Source organism: Lipotes vexillifer, unplaced genomic scaffold, assembly GCF_000442215.2.
Source record: "Lipotes vexillifer unplaced genomic scaffold, Lipotes_vexillifer_v1.1 scaffold477, whole genome shotgun sequence".
Lineage (NCBI taxonomy): Eukaryota > Metazoa > Chordata > Mammalia > Artiodactyla > Lipotidae > Lipotes > Lipotes vexillifer.
In genome coordinates, this window is record NW_006770652.1 from 531,229 (window position 1) to 553,631 (window position 22,403).

A 22,403-nucleotide genomic window follows, 5' to 3' on the forward strand; every position below is an offset into this window, starting at 1 on the left:
AATTGATTTATTAACTTGAACATACTTATTGGCATTGTTTCAAAGTGAAATTGTATAAATAAACTATTTAAAAGATTTAATACTCCATTTGCAAAGCAGCCATCAATAACAATTTCTTTTATAATATGAATTGTTAAAATAATAAGTCACTCAGAAGTTTAATATATTTTCTTTATTTCCACAGATGCATCTTATTTTCAGAAAAATATTTTCCATGAGTTCTCTCTCACTGTCCAATAATCACTGACTGTCAAGAAACAATTGTCTTTAGGACTCTTAAGAATGCAGGTATGGTCAATCATTTAAACATACACTTTTTTTCATAATTTCTTCTTTGAGGTCCATATTACACAACATAGTAACATTTAGAGCCAAAAAAGAAAGGAAACTTTCCTTTCATTATATAACAAGTTCCTCAAAGCCAACATGAACTTTTTGAAGTTCTACTGAAAATTTGGTTAGATAGCTCTAAGTCACAACCATAAAAGCCTGCATGACAAGAGACACATCCATGCTGGTATCACTTCTACTGAACCACTCTGCACAGGAGGATGTGGAAGAAAGAAGAGTGATAACAAAATGATGATAACCTTTTACTTCTCATTCTGCTCATCTCTTACCTTCCTTATCAATGGGCATACTGAAAATTAATCCCACAGGGGGGATTGGGGTACTTCCACAAAGAGTTATTCCATTCCTGTGTTGGACACTGAATACTCAGAATTTGTGATAATCCACTCTCTGGGTCCATAGGTTAGATATCACAGCCAATTTGGAATTTAAAAACCCCATAAGTCACTTCACATTTACTGATGCTATTCAAAACAATAAATATATGATCAATGAAATACTGAATTTCAGTTTCAACAAGCTGACTTCACAGTGACATTGATTTCAAATCACTTCCTTTTAAATACAAGCCATATAAAAGAATAGAACATCGGTATATCAGAGTATTGAAACAAACAAACAAACAAAAACAGAACAAAAGAAACCCACATAGACAATTTAGTATCTGACTTTAATCTAGTTTAAGAATACACAAGTAGATTTAGTCCCCAGACACAATGTTTACTTTTTCAGTTGGAGCAGCAAAGCAAGTAAATGCTGTCACATCAGACAAGACTCCAAATTGTCATCATGACAACTTCATCTCAGACTGTCAACATGCCACACATTTCTCCGGATACCTCTGTGGTACAGACTCAGTAACCTTTCCATTTACAGCCCCCCACCTACTCCCTCATTGTCCCAAAGCCACAAGGGATCCAAAATGAGAAAGACTGTTTCCAGGAATCTTTTGGTTAAAAACATTCTTTTAAGTTGAAGTAAAGAACAGTGAGAGAAAATTAAAGAAGCCATGGACATAAAAGAGTATTTCTACAAAGATAAAGCATAAGGAAGGAATCTAAAATAAATGAGTAAAGACATAGGGGAATAATGAAATAGGGGAGATAGTACAGGGAAGGAATTTTAGTGAAAAATGAAGAAAAGCAATAATGAAGTAAGAGGACTTATTACTTGAATTTTCCTTATATGAAAAAACTTCTCAAATAATTCTTTTAAATTTTAGAGAACAGTAATAAATTAGCCTTTTGCCATTTAAATTTGACTAAATAATCTGAATCCCTCCTACAAAAAAGATGTATGAATGTGTGCTGTGGATAGACAGATTGATTGATTGATTGATAGATACAGAAATAGGTATAAACATAGATGTCTCTGTCTGTATTTATATCTAAATATATGGATTTATTTTCTCTAAATTATTCCCATATTCAAGATTATACTACCAATCTGTTTTCTCGCAATTTTGCTCTAACTTCTTATTGTCTGTACTCATTCTTCCAGGAGACAAAACTTAAAGGTGAGCATGGCATGGTGAGAGGGAGAGGTGAGGGGAATTGCTGGAGGAAGGAGAGAGGAAATCTCTAAATTAAAGAAATGAGATTTCTTTCTTGATAGGCTAATACAGGCACATTTATGGTCACTAGATGAGATTCAGTAGCTAATTTTCCAAACCTTCATAGATATATACGGAAAAGTTGGAATAAGCATTTTTGTGCCAGCGGTCTAATATAAGAAAACAAGCTCTTATTGTACACATCTCTGTAGATGCAAGGACAAAATGTCTAGAACAATTGGACAACAAAGTGAGATAAACCCGGACAGTATAAAAATATATTACCTACAGTATGTCCAGAGTCAGTCTTTGTGAAGGATGATTATGGTTTGACCCAAGATCTGTCAAGTATATTTTCTTCCAAGAAGTCTCTGGTGCTTCCAAGCACAGTCCCTGCTGGGGATACATTATAGGCTCCAAAATGAACAGAATGTTAAAAACTAACTAGATTTGTGAGAGTCTTTTCTTGGCAAATTTGATAACAATTAGTGTCTATTAACTTTTTATTAGCCCCAGAGTAAATGAAACAGAGGACATGATATTTAAATATACACACTGACATTTAGCAAGAAATATTATGAGTATAAATACTGATGGAAAAATAAATGCTTAAGAGAGAGAAATATTGAAATTAACTTATCATTACTCCTTAGTTTCCCAACTGAAGCAACTCAGACAGACTCTTTGAGATATATATATATATATATATATATATATATATATATATATATATTCTAAGAAATCCAAGGGTGGACAGTTTACCTCTTTTTTTTAAACATCTTTATTGGAGTATAATTGCTTTACAATGGTGTGTTAGTTTGTGCTTTATAACAAAATGAATCAGTTATACATACACATATGTCCCCATATCTCTTCCCTCTTGCGTCTCCTCCCTCCCACCCTCCCTATCCCACCCTTCTAGGTGGTCACAAAGCACGGAGCTGATCTCCCTGTGCTATGCGGCTGCTTCCCACTAGCTATCTATTTTACGTTCGGTAGTGTATATATGTCCATGCCACTCTCTCACTTTGTCCCACCTTACCCTTCCCCCTTTCCATATCCTCAAGTCTATTCTCTAGTAGGTCTGTGTCTTTATTCCCATCTTGCCCCTAGGTTCTTAATGAGCATTTTTTATTTTTTAGGTTCCATATATATTTGTTAGCATACGGTATTTGTTTTTCTCCTTCTCACTTACTTCATTCTGTATGACAGACTCTAGGTCCATCCACCTCACGACAAATAACTCCATTTCATTTCTTTTTATGGCTGAGTAATATTCCATTGTATATATGTGCCACATCTTCTTTATCCATTCATCTGTTGATGGACCCTTAGGTTGCTTCCATGTCCTGGCTATTATGAACAGAGCTGCAATGAACATTTTGGTACATGACTCTTTTTGAATTATGGTTTTCTCAGGGTATATGCCCAATAGTGGGAATGCTGGGTCGTATGGTAGCTCTATTTTTAGTTTTTTAAGGAACCTCCATAATGTTCTCCATAGTGGCTGTATCAATTTACAATCCCACCAGCAGTGCAAGAGGGTTCCCTTTTCTCCACACCCACTCCAGCATTTATTCTTTGTAGATTTTTTAATGATGGACATTCTGACCAGTGTGAGATGATATTGCATTGTAGTCTTGATTTGCATTTATCTAATGATTAATGATGTTGAGCATTCTTTTATGTGTTTGTTGGCAATCTGCATATCTTCTTTGGAGAAATGTCTATTCAGGTCTTCTGTCCATTTTTGGATTGGGTTGTTTGTTTGTTTGATATTGAGCTGCATGAGCTGCTTGTAAATTTTGGAGATTAATTCTTTGTCAGCTGCTTGATTTGCAAATATTTTCTCCCATTATGAGGGTTGTCTTTTCGTCTTGATTATGGTTTCCTTTGCTGTGCAAAAGCTTTGAAGTTTCATTAGGTCCCATTTGTTTATTTTTGTTTTTATTTCCATTTTTCTAGGAGGTGGGTCAAAAAGGATCTTGCTGTGATTTACGTCATAGAGTGTTCTGCCTATCTCTTCCTCTAAGAGTTTGATAGTGTCTGGCCTTACATTTAGGTCTTTAATCCATTTTGAGTTTATTTTTGTGTATGGTGTTAGGGAGTGTTCTAATTTCATTCTTTCACGTGTAGCTGTCCAATTTTCCCAGCACCACTTATTGAAGAGGCTGTATTTACTCCATTGTATATTCTTTCTTTCTTTCTTTCCTTTTCTCTTTTTCTTTCTTTCTTCCTTTCTTCCTTTCTTTCTTTCATTCCTTCCTTTCTTTTCTTTCTTCCTTTCTTCCTTTCTTTCTCTCTCTCTCTCTCTCTCTCTCTCACTCTCTCTCCCTCCCTCCCTCCCTCTCTCTCTTTTTTTCTTTCTTTCTTTCTTTCTTTCGCAGTACACGGGCCTCTCACTGTTGTGGCCTCTCCCGTTTGGGAGCACAGGCTTGGGACGTGCAGGCTCAGTAGCTATGGCTCACAGGCCCAGCCGCTCCGCAGCATGTGGGATCTTCCCGGACCAGGGCACAAACCCGTATCCCCTGCATCGGCAGGAGGACTCTCAACCACTGCGCCACAAGGAAAGCCCTCTTTCCTCCTTTATCAAAGATAAGGTGACCATATGTGAGTGGGTTTATCTCTGGGTCTTCTATCCTGTTCCATTGATCTATATTTCTATTTTTTTGCGCCAGTACCATACTGTCTTGATTATTGTAGCTTTGTAGTATAGCCTGAAGTCAGGGAGACTGATTCACCCAGCTCCGTTTTTCTTTCTCAGGATTGCTTTGGCTATTCGGGGTCTTTTGTATTTCCATACAAATTGTGAAGTTTTTTTTTTTCTAGTTCTGTGAAAAACGCCAGTAGTAGTTTGACAGGGCTTGCATTGAATCTGCAGATTGCTTTGCATAGCACAGTCATTTTCACAATGTTGATTCTTCCAATCCAAGAACATGGTATATCTCTCCATCTATTTGTATCATCCTTAATTTCTTTCATCAGTGTCTTATACTTTTCTGCATACAGGTCTTTTGTCTCCATAGGTAGGCTTATTCCTAGGAATTTTATTCTTTTTGTTGCAATGGTAAATGGGAGTGTTTCCCTAATTTCTCTTTCAGATTTGTCATCATTCGTGTATAGGAATGCAAGAGATTTCTGTGCATTAATTTTGTATCCTGCTACTTTACCAAATTCATTGATTAGCTCTAGTAGTTTTCTGGTAGCATCTTTAGGATTCTCTATGTATAGTATCATGACATCTCCAAACAATGACAGCTTTACTTCTTCTTTTCCGATTTGGATTCCTTTTATTTCTTTTTCTTCTCTGATTGCTGTGGCTAAAACTTCCAAAACTATGTTGAATAAGAGTGGTGAGAGTGGGCAACCTTGTCTTGTTCCTGACCTTAGTGGAAATGCTTTCAGTTTTTCGCCATTGAGGATGATGTTGGCTGTGGGCTTGTCATATACGGCCTTTATTATATTGAGGAAAGTTCCCTCTATGCCTACTTTCTACAGGGTTTTTAGCATAAATGGGTGTTGAATTTTGTCGAAAGCTTTCTCTGTATCTATTGAGATGATCATATGGGTTTTCGCCTTCAATTTGTTAATGTGGTATATCACATTGATTGATTTGCATATATTGAAGAATCCTTGCATTCCTGGGATAAATCCCACTTGATCATGGTGTATGATCCTTTTAATGTGCTGTTGGATTCTGTTTGCTAGTATTTTGTTGAGGATTTTTGCATCTATGTTCATCAGTGATATTGGCCTGTAGTTTTCTTTCTTTGTGACATCCTTGTCTGGTTTTGGTATCAAGGTGATGGTGGCCTCGTAGAATGAGTTTGGGAGTGTTCCTCCCTCTGCTATATTTTGGAAGAGTTTGAGAAGAATAGGTGTTAGCTCTTCTCTAAATGTTTGATAGAATTCGCCTGTGAAGCCATCTGGTCCTGGGCTTTTGTTTGTTGGAAGATTTTTAATCACAGTTTCAATTTCAGTGTTTGTGATTGGTCTGTTCATATTTTCTATTTCTTCCTGGTTCAGCCTCGGAAGGTTGTGCATTTCTAAGAATTTGTCCATTTCTTCCAGGTTGTCCACTTTATTGGCATAGAGTTGCTTGTAGTAATCTCTCATGATCCTGTGTATTTCTACAGTGTCAGTTGTTACTTCTCCTTTTTCAGTTCTAATTCTATTGATTTGAGTCTTCTCCCTTTCTTCTTTCTTTTTTTTTTGCGGTACGCGGACCTCTCACTGTTGTGGCCTCTCCCATTGTGGAACACAGGCTCCGGACGCGCAGGCTCAGCAACCATGGCTCACGGGCCCAGCCACTCCACGGCATGTGGGATTTTCCCGGCATGAACCCGAGTCCCCTGCATCGGCAGGCGGACTCTCAACCACTGTGCCACCAGGGAAGCCCTTCTACCTTGTTTCTTGATGAGTCTGGCTAATGGTTTATCAATTTTGTTTATCTTCTCAAAGAACCAGCTTTTAGTTTTTTTGATCTTCACTATTGTTTCCTTCATTTCTTTTTCATTTATTTCTGATCTGATCTTTACGATTTCTTTCCTTCTGCTAACTTTGGGGGTTTTTTGTTCTACTTTCTCTAATTGCTTTAGGTGTAAGGTTAGGTTGTTTATTTGAGATGTTCCTTGTTTCTTGAGGTAGGATTGTATTGCTATAAATTTCCCTCTTAGATCTGATTTTTCTGCATCCCATAGGTTTTGGGTTGTCGTGTTTTCATTGTCATTTGTTTCTAGGTATTTTTTGATTACCTCTGATTTCTTCAGTGATATCTTGGTTATTAAGCAGTGTATTGTTTAGCCTCCATGTGTTTGTATTTTTTACAGATTTTTTCATGTGATTGATATTGAGTCTCATAGCGTTGTGGTCTGAAAAGATACTTGATACGAGTTCAATTTTCTTAAAATTACCAACGCTTGATTTGTGACCCAAGATATGATCTGTCCTAGAGGATGTTCCATGAGCACTTGAGAACTATGTGTATTCTGTTGTTTTTGGATGGAATGTCCTATAAATATCAATTAAGTCCATCTTGTTTAATGTATCATTTAAGGCTTGTGTTTCCTTATTTACTTTCATTTTGGATGATCTGTCCACTGGTGAAAGTGGGGTGTTAAAGTCCCTACTATGATTGTGTTACTGTCGATTTCCCCTTTTATGGCTGTTAGTATTTGCCTTATGTTTTGAGGTGCTCTTATGTTGGGTGCATAAATATTTACAATTGTTATATCTCCTTGGATTGATCCCTTGATCATCATGTAGTGTACTTCTTTGTGTCCTGTAATAGTCTTTGTTTTAAAGTCTATTTTGTCTGAGAATTGCTACTCCAGCTTTCTTTTGATTTCCATTTGCATGGAATATCTTTTTCCATCCCCTCACTTTCAGTCTGTATTTGTCCCTAGGTCTGAACTGGGTCTCTTGTAGACAGCATATATACAGGTCTTGTTTTTGTATCCATTCAGCCAGTCTATGTCTTTTGGTTGGAGCATTTAATCCTTTTACATTTAAGGTAATTATCGATATGTATGTCCCTATTACCATTTTCTTAACTGTTTTGGGTTTGTTATTGTAGGTCTTTTCCTTCTCTTGTGTTTCCTGACTAGAGAAGTTCCTTTAGCATTTGATGTAAAGCTGGTTTGGTGGTGCTGAATTCTCTTAGCTTTTGCTTGTCTGTAAAGCTTTTAATTTCTCCATCAAATCTGAATGAGATCCTTGCTGGGTATAGTAATTTTGGTTGTAGGTTTTTCTCCTTCATCACTTTACATATGTCCTGCCACTCCCTTCTGGCTTGCAGAGTTTCTGCTGAAAGATCAGCTGTTAACCTTATGGGGATTCCCTTGTGTGTTATTTGTTGTTTTTTCCTTGCTGCTTTTAATATTTTTTCCTTGTATTTAATTTTTGATAGTTTGATCAATATGTGTCTTGCCTTGTTTCTCCTTGGATTTATCGTGTATGGGACTCTCTGTGCTTCCTGGACTTGATTAACCAATTCCTTTCCCATATTAGGGAAGTTTTCAACTATAATCTCTTCAAATATTTTCTCAGTCCCTTTCTTTTCCTCTTCTTCTTCTGGGACCCCTATAATTTGAATGTTGGTGCATTTAATGTTGTCCCAGAGTTTCTGAGACTGTCCTCAATTCTTTTCATTCTTTTTTCTTTATTCTGCTCTGCAGTAGTTATTTCCACCATTTTATCTTCCAGGTCACTTATTGGTGCTTCTGCCTCGGTTATTGGGCTATTGATCCCTTCTAGAGAATTTTTTATTTCATTTATTGTGTTGTTCATCACTGTTTGTTTGCTCTTTAGTTCTTCTAGGTCCTTATTAAACGTTTCTTGTATTTTCTCCATTCTGTTTCCAAGATTTTTGATCATCTTTACTGTCATTATTCTGAATTCTTTGTCAGGTAGACTGCCTATTTCCTCTTCATTTGTTAGGTCTGGTGGGTTTTTGCGTTGCTCCTTCATCTGCTGTGTGTTTCTCTGTCTTCTCATTTTGCTTAACTTACTATGTTTGGGGTCTCCTTTTCACAGGCTGCAGGTTTGTAGTTCCTGTTGTTTTTGGTGTCTGTCCCCAGTGGCTAAGGTTGGTTCAGTGGGTTGTGTAGGCTTTCTGGTGGAGGGGACTAGTGCCTGTGTTCTGGTGGATGAGGCTGGATCTTGTCTTTCTGGTGGACAGGTCCACGTCTGGTGGTGTGTTTTGGGGTGTCTGTGGCCTTATTATGATTTTAGGAAGCCTCTGTGCTAATGGATGTGGTCATGCTCCTGTATTACTAGTTGTTTGGCATAGAGTGTCCAGCACTGTAGCGTGCTGGTTGTTGAGTGGAGCTGGGTCTTCACGTTGAGATGGAGCTCTCTGATAGATTTTCGCCATTTGATATTACGTGGAGCTGGGAGGTCTCTTGTGGACTAGTGTACTGAACTTGGCTCTCCCACCTCAGAGGCAGAGCCCTGACACCTGGCTGGAGCACCAAGAGCCTGTCATCCACATGGCTCAGAATAAAAGGGAGAAAAAAAAGAAAGAAAGAAAGAAAGAAGATAAAATAAAATAATATAAAGTAAAATAAAATAAAGTTATTAAAATAAAAAATAATTATTCAAAAAATTCTTTTAAGTAATAAACAAAAAAAAAAAGAAAGAAAGAAGAGAGCAGCCAAACCAAAAAACAAATCCACCGATGATAACAAGTGCTAAAAACTATTCTAAAAAAAAAACACAGCAAAAAAAAACGGACAGACAGAACCCTAGGACAAATGATAAAAGCAAAGCTATACAGACAAAATCACACACAGAAGCATACACATACGCAATTTAAAAAAAAGAAAAAAGAGAAGAAAAAAATATATATATATATATATATATCGTTGCTGCCAAAGCCCACCTCCTCAATTTGGGATGATTCGTTTTCTGTTCAGGTATTCCACAGATACAGGGTACATGAAGTTGATTGTGGAGATTTAATCCGCCGCTCCTGAGGCTGCTGGGAGAGATCTGCCTTTCTCTTCTTTGTTCACACAACTCCCTGGGTTCAGCTTTGGATTTGGACCTGCCTCTGCGTGTAGGTCGCCTGAGGGCGTCTGTTCTTCGCTCCGACAGGACGGGGTTAAAGGAGCAGCTGATTCGGGGGCTCTGGCTCACTCAGGCCGGGCGGAGGGAGGGGTACAGATGTGGGGCGAGCCTGTGGTGGCAGAGGCCGGCGGGACGTTGCACCAGCCTGAGGCACGCAGTGCGTTCTCCCGGTGTAGTCGTCCCTGGATCACGGGACCCTGGCAGTGGCGGGCTGCACAGGCTCCTGGGAGGGGAGGTGTGGACAGTGACCTGGGCTTGCATACAGGCTTCTTGTTGGCGGCAGCAGCAGCCTTAGCGTCTCATGCCCGTCTCTGGAGTCCGCGCTTTTAGCCGCGGCTCGCGCCCGTCTCTGGAGCTCCTTTAAGCAGCGCTCTTAATCCCCTCTCCTTGCGCACCAGGAAACAAAGAGGCAAGAAAAAGTCTCTTGTCTCTTTGGCAGCTCCAGACTTTTCCCCAGACTCCCTCCCGCCTAGCCGTGGTGCACTAACCCCTTCAGGCTGTGTTCACGCAGCCCACCCCAGTCCTCTCCCTGGGATCCGACCTCCGAAGCCCAAGCCTCAGCTCCCAGCCCCCGCCCGCCCGGCGGCTGAGCAGACAAGCCTCTCGGGCTGCTGAGTGCCGGTCGGCACTGATACTCTGTGCGGGCATCTCTCTGCTTTGCCCTCCGCACCCCCGTTGCTGCGCTCTACTCCGCGGCTCCGAAGCTCCCCGTTCCGCCACCAGCAGTCTCTGCCCGCCAAGGGGCTTCCTAGTGTGTGGAAACCTTTCCTCCACAGCTCCCTCCCACTGGTGCAGGTCCCATCCCTATTTTTTTGTCTCTGCTTTTTCTTTTTTCTTTTGCCCTACCCAGGTACGTGGGGAGTTTCTTGCCTTTTGGGAGCCCTGAGGTCTTCTGCCAGTGTTCAGTAGGTGTTCTGTACGAGTTGTTCCACATTTAGATGTATTTCTGATGTATTTGTGGGGAGGAAGGTGATCTCCACGTCTTACTCTTCTGCCGTCTTGAAGCTCCTCTGACAATTTACCTCTTAAAAATCTCTATTCCAAATGCATCTCTCCATCTCCTCCACCTAGCTCCAGGTACCATGACAACTTGTTTGGAACAATATAATAGTGTACTAGTTTGTCTATTCTTATCTAATGATGCTCCCCACCTTCCTTGATTATCCAGACAACCAGAATTATTTTATTTATTTATTTATTTTTGGCTGTGTTGGGTCTTCGTTGCTCTGCAGGGGCTTTATCTAGTTGCGGTGAGCCGGGGCTACCCTTCCTTGCGGTGTGCGGGCTTCTCATTGTCGTGGCTTCTCTTGTTGCGGAGCACGGGCTGTAGGCGCACAGGCTTGTGGCACGTGGGTTGTGGCACGTGGGCTCAGTAGTTGTGGCTTGTGGGCTGTAGAGCTCAGGTTCAGTAGTCGTGGTGCACAGGCTTAGTTGCTCCACGGCATGTGGGATCTTCCCAGGCCAGTGCTCGAACCCGTGTCCCTTGCACTGGCAGGCAGATTCTTAACCAATGTACCACCAGGGAAACCCCAGAATTATTTTTTAAAAGTGAATCTGACCATGTCACCCAGTAACACATACACCATATTGTTGAATGAAAGGCTACAAGGCAAAGCATGGTCTTCCCCCCAACCTCTCCAGTCAGATTTGTACCTTGCTCTCTTTTATTCTCTACAACAGTCACAAGAGTCTTCATTTAGGCTTCTGAATTCACCATACTCCTCCTGCCATGGGGTTTCTGCAAATACTGTCTCCTCTATCTGGAAAGATCTTCCTGCCCTCTCATTGCTTCAATTAACTCCTTGAAAGTTTCACATATCATTCCCCAGAGAAGCCTTCCTGGATCTTCCCCACAGAGCCACAACTCTGTGAAACTCTGCTTCGTAGCATATTAGTACCAGTGCACTTTATGAGTCTGTTTGATTTTCATATGTATATATATATGAAACATATATATTTTCATATATATATGAAACAACATTACTAGTCATTAGGGAAATGTAAATCAAAACCATAATGAGATGATACTTCACACTCACTAGGATGACTAGAGTAATTTATAAAAATTGAAAATAAGTGTTGGTAAGAATGTGGAGAAATTGGAACACTCATACATGGCTGGTGAAAAAATTAAATAGTAGAGCTGCCGCAGAAAACAGTTTGGTGGTTCCTCCAAAAAGGTGAACATAGAATTACCCAGAAATCCTACATCTGTGTATATAGCCAAAGGAATTGGACACAGGACTCAAACAAATATTTGTAAATGAATGTTCATAGCAGCATTATTCACAATAGATAAAAGATGGAAACAACCCAAATGTCTACCAACAAATGAGTACCTAAACAAAATCTGGTATAAATACATGAATATTACTTAGCCATAAAAAGGAATAAAGTACTAACACATACTATCATGTGGATGGGTCTCAAAACCAATATGCTAAGTGAAAGAAAACAGACATAAAAGTTTATATGTTTGATGATTCTATTCATATGTAATATTTAGAACAGGTAAATCCATAAGACAGAAAGGAGATTTGTGGTTCCCCGGGGCTGGTGGAATGAGAGAATAGGGGAGTGACTACTTAACGGGTACAAAATTTTCTTTGGGATGATAAAAATGTTTGGAGATATACAGAAGTGTGGCTGCACAATATTGCAAATGATTATGCCTCTGAATTGTATACTTTAAGGTGGCTAATATTTTTGTTATGTGAATCTCAACTAAAAAAAATACTAAAGAAGAGCTTTCCTAAATGGCCAAGTGAAAAGCTCAGCAAATTTTCTCCACACAAAGCCACAATAAAACTGGACAAAAATGCCATAAACAACCATTTCAGAACTCTGAAAATTGACCACAGGTATACAAAAATGATGTAGTGAAATGTTTATTCAAGAAAAACTGCTAAGCCTCCAAAAAACAATGGGAGTCTGTGTAGCACTTTATCCTGAGGCTGCTTCTACCCCGTTCACTGGCTCCCAGCTCCTTATTGCTGTATTTACCAGGGCATGACAATCTGTAAGGAACATCAGCTTTCTTTCCAGACAGAGCAGAATTGATTTGGAGCAGAGCTTGAAAAGGTCCACACCTTGAGGTGCTATCAGAAACAACAGCAATCTCTGTGACAAGCAATCAGGAAAAGCCAATATCATAGCTTACATGAGGTTACAATACTGCTTAGAATAAGCAACAGAACTTCAGACAAACTTCAGAAGTTTTTTGGAGAGATCAAGTGAAAGAGATAGCCACTGTGGACCTTGATAAATTCCCACATATCCCTAGGGTCAGAAAGGCTATGAACATAATTACAAGATAATGGAGACAGACCTAGCTATTTACTCATGCTTTTCTGAACATGAGGCCTTGCACATGCAGAAGGTAAAAGCTGGGGCAGATTCATAAACTGCCTAAATTTTGGGTTTCTCACTCACACACAGATCCATTGGCAAAGGATGGAAATCTTACTGGCTCAAGATATTTAAGCACAACCTCTGACTAACCATTGTCTGACCACTAAACTGATCCAAGGGAAATACAGGAAGCCAGACTTGAGAAAAAAAGATTAAATAAATTAAAAACACAAGGAAGACATATCAATGATGCAACTGAGGGCAAGATAAAATCCATAAAATTAGTCCAGGCAAATCACTAAACAAATGAACAATAATAGCAACAACAACTACTCTGAGAGGTGGAAGGAGGGGTAGATCAGAATCCAGAGTTACTACACTATGTTATCAAATTGTCCAGTTTTCAACAATAAAATAGCAAGACAGTCAAAGAAACAAGAAATTGTAATCCATACACTGGGGAAAGCAGTTAATTGAAACTGTCTCTGAGGGGCCCCAGATGTAGGACTTGGCAGACAAAAACTTCAAAACTGTTACAATTATGTTTAAAAAAATTTTTTTAAATATGTTTTAGAAGGCAGAAAACTTGACAACAACAATTCATCAAATATAGAATATCAATCAAGAGGTTAAATGCTTTTCTAAAAAAATGGAAATTTTAGAGCTGGAAAGATATAGTGAAAGAAATGAAAAATTTATCGGAAGGACTCAATAGCAGATTTGAGTAGCAGAAAAAAGTATCAGCTAATTTGAAGATCGATCAGTTGAGCTTACCTAATGTTAAAAAGAATGGGGAAAAAAGATTGAAAGATTGAAGAAATATGAACAAAGCCTCAGAGACCTGAGGGAAAACTTCAAGTACACCAACATATGAATAATAGGAGTCCCAGAAGGAAAACAGAAAGAAAAAGGGCTGAAAAAATATTTCAAGAAATAATGATCACAAACTTCCAAAATGTGCCAAAAAACATAAATTACATGTCCAAAAAGTTCAACAAACCTCAAGTAAGATAAACAAAACAGATCCACATCTAGAAACATAATAGTCAAGTTATTAAAAGCTAAAGAGCAAGAGAAAAATCTGAAAACAGCAAGGGAAAAATGATTCTGCATATATAAGGGAACCACAATAAGTTTAACAACAGATTCTCAGAAGAAACAATAAAGTCCCGAAGTAAGTGGTATAGAAGGAAGGAAGAGGTATAGTGGTAACATGCAAGCACCTTTGCTTCTCGAGTGATTTAAAAGATAATTTCATAATGCAGTAACATACTATAATTAAAGTGTCAGGAGGAAAAAATACCCTGTCAAGTAAGAATTTTATATCCAGCAAAACTATCCCTCAAAAAAAAAAAAAGAAATTGTATTTACCCAAAGAAAACAAAGTCATTAATTCAAAAAGATATATTTCACATCAATTTTCTTTGCATAATTATTTATAATAGCCCAGTAGCTAAGATACAGAAGCAGCTTAACTGTCTATCAATAGTTGAATGAATAAAGATGACATGATGGAATATATATAACGGAAGATCAGTCAACCATTACAGATGAAACCTGCCATTTGTGATAACATGGATGGATATATAAGATATTATGCTAAGTAGAATAAGTCAGACACAGAAAGACAAATACTATATGATCTCACTGATATGTAGAATCTAAAAAAACAAAACACAGAAAACAAACAAAAAATATGAAAAGATACTCATAGATACAGAGAAAAAACAGGTGGTTGCCAGAGAGGATGGGGTGAGGGAGGTGAAATAGGTGAAGGTAATTAAGAGGTACAAAATTCCAGTTATATAATAAATAAGTCACAGGAATGTAATATACTGCATGAGGAATACGGTCAACAATATTGTAATAACTTTGTATGGGGACAGATGTTAGTAGACTTACCCTGGTGATCATTTCATAATGTATGCAAATGTCAAATCACTATGTAGTACAGGTAAAACTACCATAACATTGTACATCAACTATATTTCACTTTTTAAAATGAAAGAGAAATAAAGATATTTCCAGATGAACAAAATATGAAAGAACTAATTATTAGTACACCTTTCTTATAAGAAATAATAAAGAAAGTCCTTTGGGCTGAAAGTAAATGACACCAAATGGTAACTTGATTTCACATAAAGAAATAAAGAGCTCTGTAAAGACAGTATAAACGTATGTATTTTTTCTCATTAACCTTTAACAGATGTTTATAAAAGACAATTTAATAAAACAATAATTATAAAATAATTATAAAACTGTATTGTTGGCCTCATAGCATATGAAAATTATTTCTATAAATAGAAATATATTTATAATATTCTGTATATACTTATAACATATATAGATATATAAATATAATACATACATATACTAGCAAAAAGGTGGAGATAATTGAGGTGTAATGGAGCAAGAAAATTAAAGCAGATATTCAGATAGTAATTCAATCCACAGGGAAAAAATGGAAAAAAAAATGAAGAGCACCAGAAAATCTAAATATGTGAGTTAATATAAAAAACATAAATAAGGTTTTGTCCTTTTTTTCTCCAAACTTCTTTAAGAGGCATAGATTGCATGAATCGATAATTATAATATTGTATTACCATGTACATAACATATATACATAATGTATATTATAGTAGTTGCATAAAGAGTGGGAAGAAATGGAAATATATTACAGCAGAGTTTGTATATTTTATAAGAATTCGGTTAGTATTAATCTAATATAGATTGTGAGCATTTAAAATGTATAATGTAATCTCTACAACAACTACTAATAGTGCTGAAACAATAAGATTTCCATGTGCTAAAAGACCCTTATTGCCATCAAAAACAAAAAACAAAAAACAAGACAAAACAAACAAACAAAAACCACCTCACAACTGATCATGGACCTAAATGTAAAAACTAAAGCTATATGATGTTTATAAGAAAATAGGAAAAAATCTTCCTGATCTTCAAGCAGGACACATAAAAGAAATAAAATAATAAAGTGAACTTTATGAAAATTAAAACTTTTCTTCCTCAAAAGGCACCATTAGGAGTTTGAAAATATGAATCACAGACTGGGGAAAAGAAGTATTTGTAAATTATTTTAAAGATAAAGAACTTGTATCTAGAATATATAAAGAATTCAATAAAACTAACAGCCCAATCAAAATTTCATTAGAGATCTGGATGAACATTTCACCAAAGAAGATATAGTTAAATACATATGAAAATGTGCTAAAAAAATTAATGATTAGGGAAATGCAAATTAAAACCACAGTGAGATGCCACTTCATATCCACAACGATGGCTATATTCAAAAAGACAGGTAATACCAAATGTCGTCTAGGATGTGAAGAAACTGGAACAGGCATGTATTGCTGGTAGATATATAAAACCATATATCTTTGGAAAACAGTCTGGCAGTTTCATTAACAGTTAAAGGTAAATTTACCATAAAACCCAGCAATTCCACTTTTAGGTATCCAACCAAAATGATGAAAACATATGTCCATACAATGATTTGAATGTGAAGGAGACAGCATCATTATTCACGATAGCCAACAAGTTAAAAAAAAGAAAAAAAAGAAGATTTCCATCAACAGGTGAAAGAAAAAGCAAAATGCTAATCCATTCAATGGAATAGTATTCAGCAATAAAAAGTAACAAACAGCTGATGCATGTTCACGTAGGGAATAACCTCAACAACATTATACAAAGTGGAAGAAGCCAAATCTAGAAAACCACATATTGTATAATTCTAATTACATAAAATGTACAAAAAAGCAAATCCATAAAATAGACTATTGTTTGCCTGGAGCTGGGGGTGGGAAGAGAGACTGTCTTTAAGTGGGCATGAGGGACCTTTTGAAGACAGTGGAATGTTCTAAAATTGGACTGTAATAATAGTTGCACAGCTCTATAAATTTATTGACTTACATGCTTAAATGAGTAAAGTTTAAATTCTGTTAATGGCATCTCAAGGAAGCTGTTATAAATTATTGAAGAAGAGGAATTTGAATGATCAGATGATTATTGAAAAAGAGGCATCTATAATATAGAACCTATTTTTTTTCAGTAAAATATGCTGATTTTTTCCTTACTACTAAATATCAAATTCATGTTGAAAATTCAACTCTTTTTGTCAAATCTGGCCGCATTCTAATGCAAGTTGCCTGTTAAGCATGTTTCTGCCTCAGAGTCTTTGCATCTGCAATTCTCTGTCTGGCTCGCAATTCCAGAATTAGTATGACATCTTCATGGCTCATTCCTTCGCTTCATTAAAAGTACTCTGATCAGTTGTCACCTTTTTGAAAAGAACTTCTCTGTCTGAAATACGCCCTATGTCCTCTCATCCCCTTTAGTTAACATACTTTTTCCTCATTACATTTCTTTTAATTCCATTATTAAATAAGAGAAGTGCCCTGGAATATTATCTGGTATATATTAGGATATCAACAAATATTTGTTGAATGAATGAATCACATCACAGATACAACTGTCACAAACAATAGAACTTGAAACTATCTTGAGAAAACTTTTATAAAATACAGAGAGGTTAAAAATAGGAAAAACATACATTTTCTTCACTAGGTATAAATTATCAAGCTTGAACAGATTTACTATATATTCGTTTCAGAAAAATTTCCAATGGAACTAAATATAGAAGAAAAAGATTCCCCTAATTGGTGCTTGAACCCTCTATTTGCATCTGGAATTGTTTTGCATTGATATCCATTCTGGATTCTTTCCTCTGGCTAGGTTTATCACTGGATTATTTAAATGGACTATTGATGCCAAAGGCCTTTGTAGTAATCATCAATGGAAAAGAATTATTATCCTGACCCAGTCAATGAATAGGAAAGCTTTTGTCAGAGCATTCCACGGTCACTCTTATGCACATAAAGAGAATCCCCATCTTTTCATCAGAATAGTAGAACAGAAAGAATATTAAAATAAGAGATTGTCTTGAGAAGAAAGGTAAGAGAACTCATTTCATATATTATCTTGTTAATGGTTTAAAGATTAAACCAAAGGTGTTAAGAGAACAAAAAAGCTGTAGAAAATTAGTGGCAAAATGCTTTTCCTGTTGTCCTTACTTATGGAGTCAACCCCATTATCTTCTACTCCTGGTTTCTCACTGTCCCCTCTATCACTGCTTTTTAAGGGAGAGGCAGTAACCGCGCGTGTGTGTGTGTGTGTGTGTGTGTGTGTGTGTGTGTGTGTGTGTGAGAGAGAGAGAGAGAGAGAGAGAGAGAGAGAGAGAGAGAGAGAGAGTGAGAGAGAGAGAGAGAGGCTTTGGTAGGAGAAAGTGAATCTAAGTTACTCAGATCCTTCCTCTTTTTTTCTCTTGGGAGCTGGATGCTTGCAGGGATCACAAGTTCTGCTTGGTTCTGTCCCTGTTGGGGAGGCCTGCCCTCATCCACTCCTGCCATGACTGGGTGGGCAAATTTGACTAATCCTGGCACTAAGTATTAACAAGACGTCCTGCCCACATTCTCTGATATCACCTTTATCAGCAGTAAAGATAACCTTACAGCCCTCATTTAACTTATTCCTTTTTGCTTAATGGCTGGATTTTTTTAAAAAAATCAGGCAGAGATTTTTTGTATTAGTCTGCCTCAAATAACTCCAAATAGGTCTTAACTGACTAGTGTTAATATCTTAAATGAAAAAACAGAAGCAGTAAGAATTAGGGAGTACTTAAGTCCCTAATGTTCTCTTGAATTATAATATGTCAGTTCCCTTAGTTACTAAAAGGTCTTGCAAAGTCTTCCTAATTAAATTAAAAGAATGGGCTAAGAGAAAAAGGATATCTTCTTTGGTTTAAAATCCTCAGATATTTTTATGTATATCTGCCACTCAGTAAACTGTAAATGATTACAGAGAGGAATGACTATAGACACCAGAAAATATCTGAAATAAGAGACTAAGATTGCTCTTTTTTCCAGTCTACTAATTTAGGGACAGTTTGATGCAAACCATTTGAGATGACAGGAGTGAAAAGTGGATGAAAAATTGATGAAGCTACTTTTACCAAAACCCGTTTTAAGGATTTTCGGTGCACATTTTCTAGAATATTATGTCAAATAAACAACTACTCTAATATAAAGGACCCATAGTATCAATTATTATCACTGTCAATCAGAGAATGAAAGCATTCTACAATGGGCCTTGACAGAACCGACTATTATGATTGTTTCTGCAACATTAGAAATATGTAAATGAAGGCACTTCAAGAAGATTTTGACACAACAGGTTTAACAGATAGGGCCTAATTATGTCAGTCAGTGGAATTCAATTACCAGGAGGAATGGATGGACATCCTTGATGCAGAGCTTGGATTAAATCTGCACATATATTTTTAAGATCTAGTTCCTAAAAGGAAAGAAATCCAAGTTCTCAGTTCCTTGAGATTCTTTTTTTAAGGTATTATGACCCTCCATTTTAATATTAACTAGAAAAATGAGTACTCTATTAAAAATATATCATTTTCAAGAGGATAATTTAAATATTGAAATTTTGAATAACTTACTGGTAAATTTCTATGTTTTTGTAGAAGTTTCTTCCAAAAAGTCAGATATGGCTAACACTTAAAGAGGATGATGGTAGCTAGTTTCCAAAGATGCCCCCCCGCCCCCTGCAATGAACCATGCTTTCGGTATTCACACCCATGTGAACTCACTTGCTTTTAACCTGGGCTGTCCCTGTGATTTGCTTTTTGACCAACAGAATGCAGTAGAAAGGATGCTCCATGACTTCCAAGATTGGGTCATAATAAATCTTGCAGCCTCCACCTGGGTCTCCTGAAACGCTCCCTCTGGAGGAAACCAGCTGCCATGTAAGAGACTGCCATGCTTTGTAAGAGCTGGCCACTTGGAGAGGCAGCATGGAAAGAGAACCACACCCGGCCTCCTGTTGTTCCAGCCATCCTAGCTGTGATACCAGACATATAAGTGACGGAATCACCTTAGATATCCAGCCAGTCAGGCCATCAGATGACTCCAGCCCGAGCTGTGATCTGACTGCAACTACGTGACAGACCCCAAGTGAGAACCATCCAGATAAATCCAATCAAATTTCAGGATCATGAGAGAGAATAATAAAGTGTAGGTTTAAGTCTCAGAGCTGTGGGATGAGTTATAATGGAGCTTTAAGTATCCAGAACGGGATGCAGAGTGGAAGTAATTCACACAAGGCAGGAATCAGAAAACTTCTTTATTCTTAACCTGACATTCACTACTTGTGTGGTCTTAAGTAAATCACAACGTAATTGCATCTCTATATTCTCATCTGTAAACTGAACGGACTAGACTATATCTACCTCATATCTAAGGGCCACTCAATGGATTCATAGTATCTACAAATTACCTGAAATTTAGAGCAGCGTTTTATGTACATATATCAAATTTTGGAATGACAGGGTCTATGGTTTTTAGCAGATTTTCAAAGGGATACTAAATCCCAGGAAGTGAGTAATAAGATCAGAGTAAAGCCTTCAGCTTGAAACTTCCATGATTTTATGAAAGCCAAAAAGAAAAACGGAAGCTTAAAGATAGCCTATAGTATGTAATCAAGAATTTTTTTGCATTTAAAATTTTATAAGCCAGAGATATCAGGTATCATTTTAGTTAAGAATGTTTCAAAATATCTGTTTGGTCAAATGGTATTGTGTTCCCACTCATCCTTAATACCTTCCCCTAATATTCCACTAGAAAAATCTTCTATGTTAAGATACAAGTTTTGAAGAGTTACAGAAGGAACAATGAGCAGAGTTGATAATTCTCCTTGAAATTATTTTGTGGGTCTTGTGTTCTTCCAGAGAAGATATCGTCCAATCTCTAGCATGGTCCCCGTTACTTGGAATTTTCTTACCTTCATTCAATCATCAAAATGTAGTTGAAGCCCTGGATGCAGTTTACCACTGCAGAAATAGAACTATTTTCCACGCATTTCCTCACACACACACACACACACGCACACACACACACACAAAAACAACTTCCCGACTGAAACAACAAAATGTATTGAACAACTACTATTCAATATTACTCAGTTCATTTGTCAAGGTTTTCAGAGTCAAGATATGCTTATTACTTTTAGACCTCTCTTCCTACTAGAATGTGGTTCCCCAGGGGCAGTGATCTTTGTTGGTTTTATATTCCTAAATACACAATATATCCCAAGATACATCCCTGAACAATGCCGGCACATGCAGGTACTTAATAAATATGTGTAAAACAAATGAATGACTACGTGTGTGTGTGTGTGTGTGTGTTTTGGGAGAAATACAAGAAAGAAGTAACCGGCAGTGATGAAGTTAAATTGCATCCCGAGAGGTATGATTCCTATAAGAAAAAATGTAGGTAAAGGAGGTAGCAGTCCCTTTGCCTAAACAGTTAAAACAGGAAGTTAAACCAAAGGACTAACAAACCAGTACCCAGAAAAAAGGAAGGAAGAGACCTTGCGCCTCACGTAAAAATTGCCATTACTACCAGTGGCTATGCATTTGCTGGAGAATATTTCTTTAGAAATTAGAATAGTGTTCTAAAATATTAATAGCATTTTGATGCCAAATTTACCAATGGACTAACTTCCAAATGAGATATAATTGCTAACCACTTTTTTAGAGTTACTTATACATGGGCAGGATTGCTTATTTGCAAAATGTCTACAGAAATTAATAAATTTAAAAAGAGAAAACAGTGTTCCTTATAATGCACATGTGTACATGCACACATGCATGTGTACACACACACACTCAGATTTGTCTCACCTAAATACAAATGGCCACCATGGCCACTCATATCAATGACATGATAACAGCTTCCTATTTTCTAAGGATTGGAAAACATGTTTTATTTTACTAACATTATAAATAAATGCTTTGTGACTAAATGTTCTTATTTTTTTTCTTTCCATCTATTCTCTTGTTATTTCTCCAAAAGAAAAGGATTCTATATTTTTTTGTTAACTTTTATTTTGCAGAGTAGGAAGAGATATTGACAGCTCCGGCCCATTTTTAGAGTTGTTCCTTTGTGGTAACAGCTCCTTTGTTGCTCATTCTTCTTGCTGTGCCTGCAATCTGATTCATGCCTGAGTTGATTAGAGATAAAATCACCCTAACACTGAAGGCACAGGTTAATGGTAACTGTTCTAAAGTAACAATTAAGGATAAATAAACTGCAATAGGTGATGAGTTTCACTTTGGATAAGCATGCATCAGCCCACCCATTATGTTGGTCAACTTTTTAAATTATACTTAATTGGGAGTCTTTTTTAAAGAATGGGTGTTAGTATGGACCATTCCTTCTGCCATTTGACTAAGAAAAACAGTGTTTTCTCCTATTAATTGGTGATACAGGTGTGGGAAAAAAAAAAAAAAAAGGTACACTGATGTATCTGATGTCAGAATCACACTCAACTGAAAATTCTTCCTGGGGCTTACTTCAATTTGTATTCAACAGCTAGACGTTCCTGTCTTTCTTAGACACACATTACTTCTCCTAGCTTCCCAGTACTTTGTGAGCAATTACATATTAATGATTGTTTGAAAACTTATAAAATTTCCCTGAATTGCAAACTTCAGCAG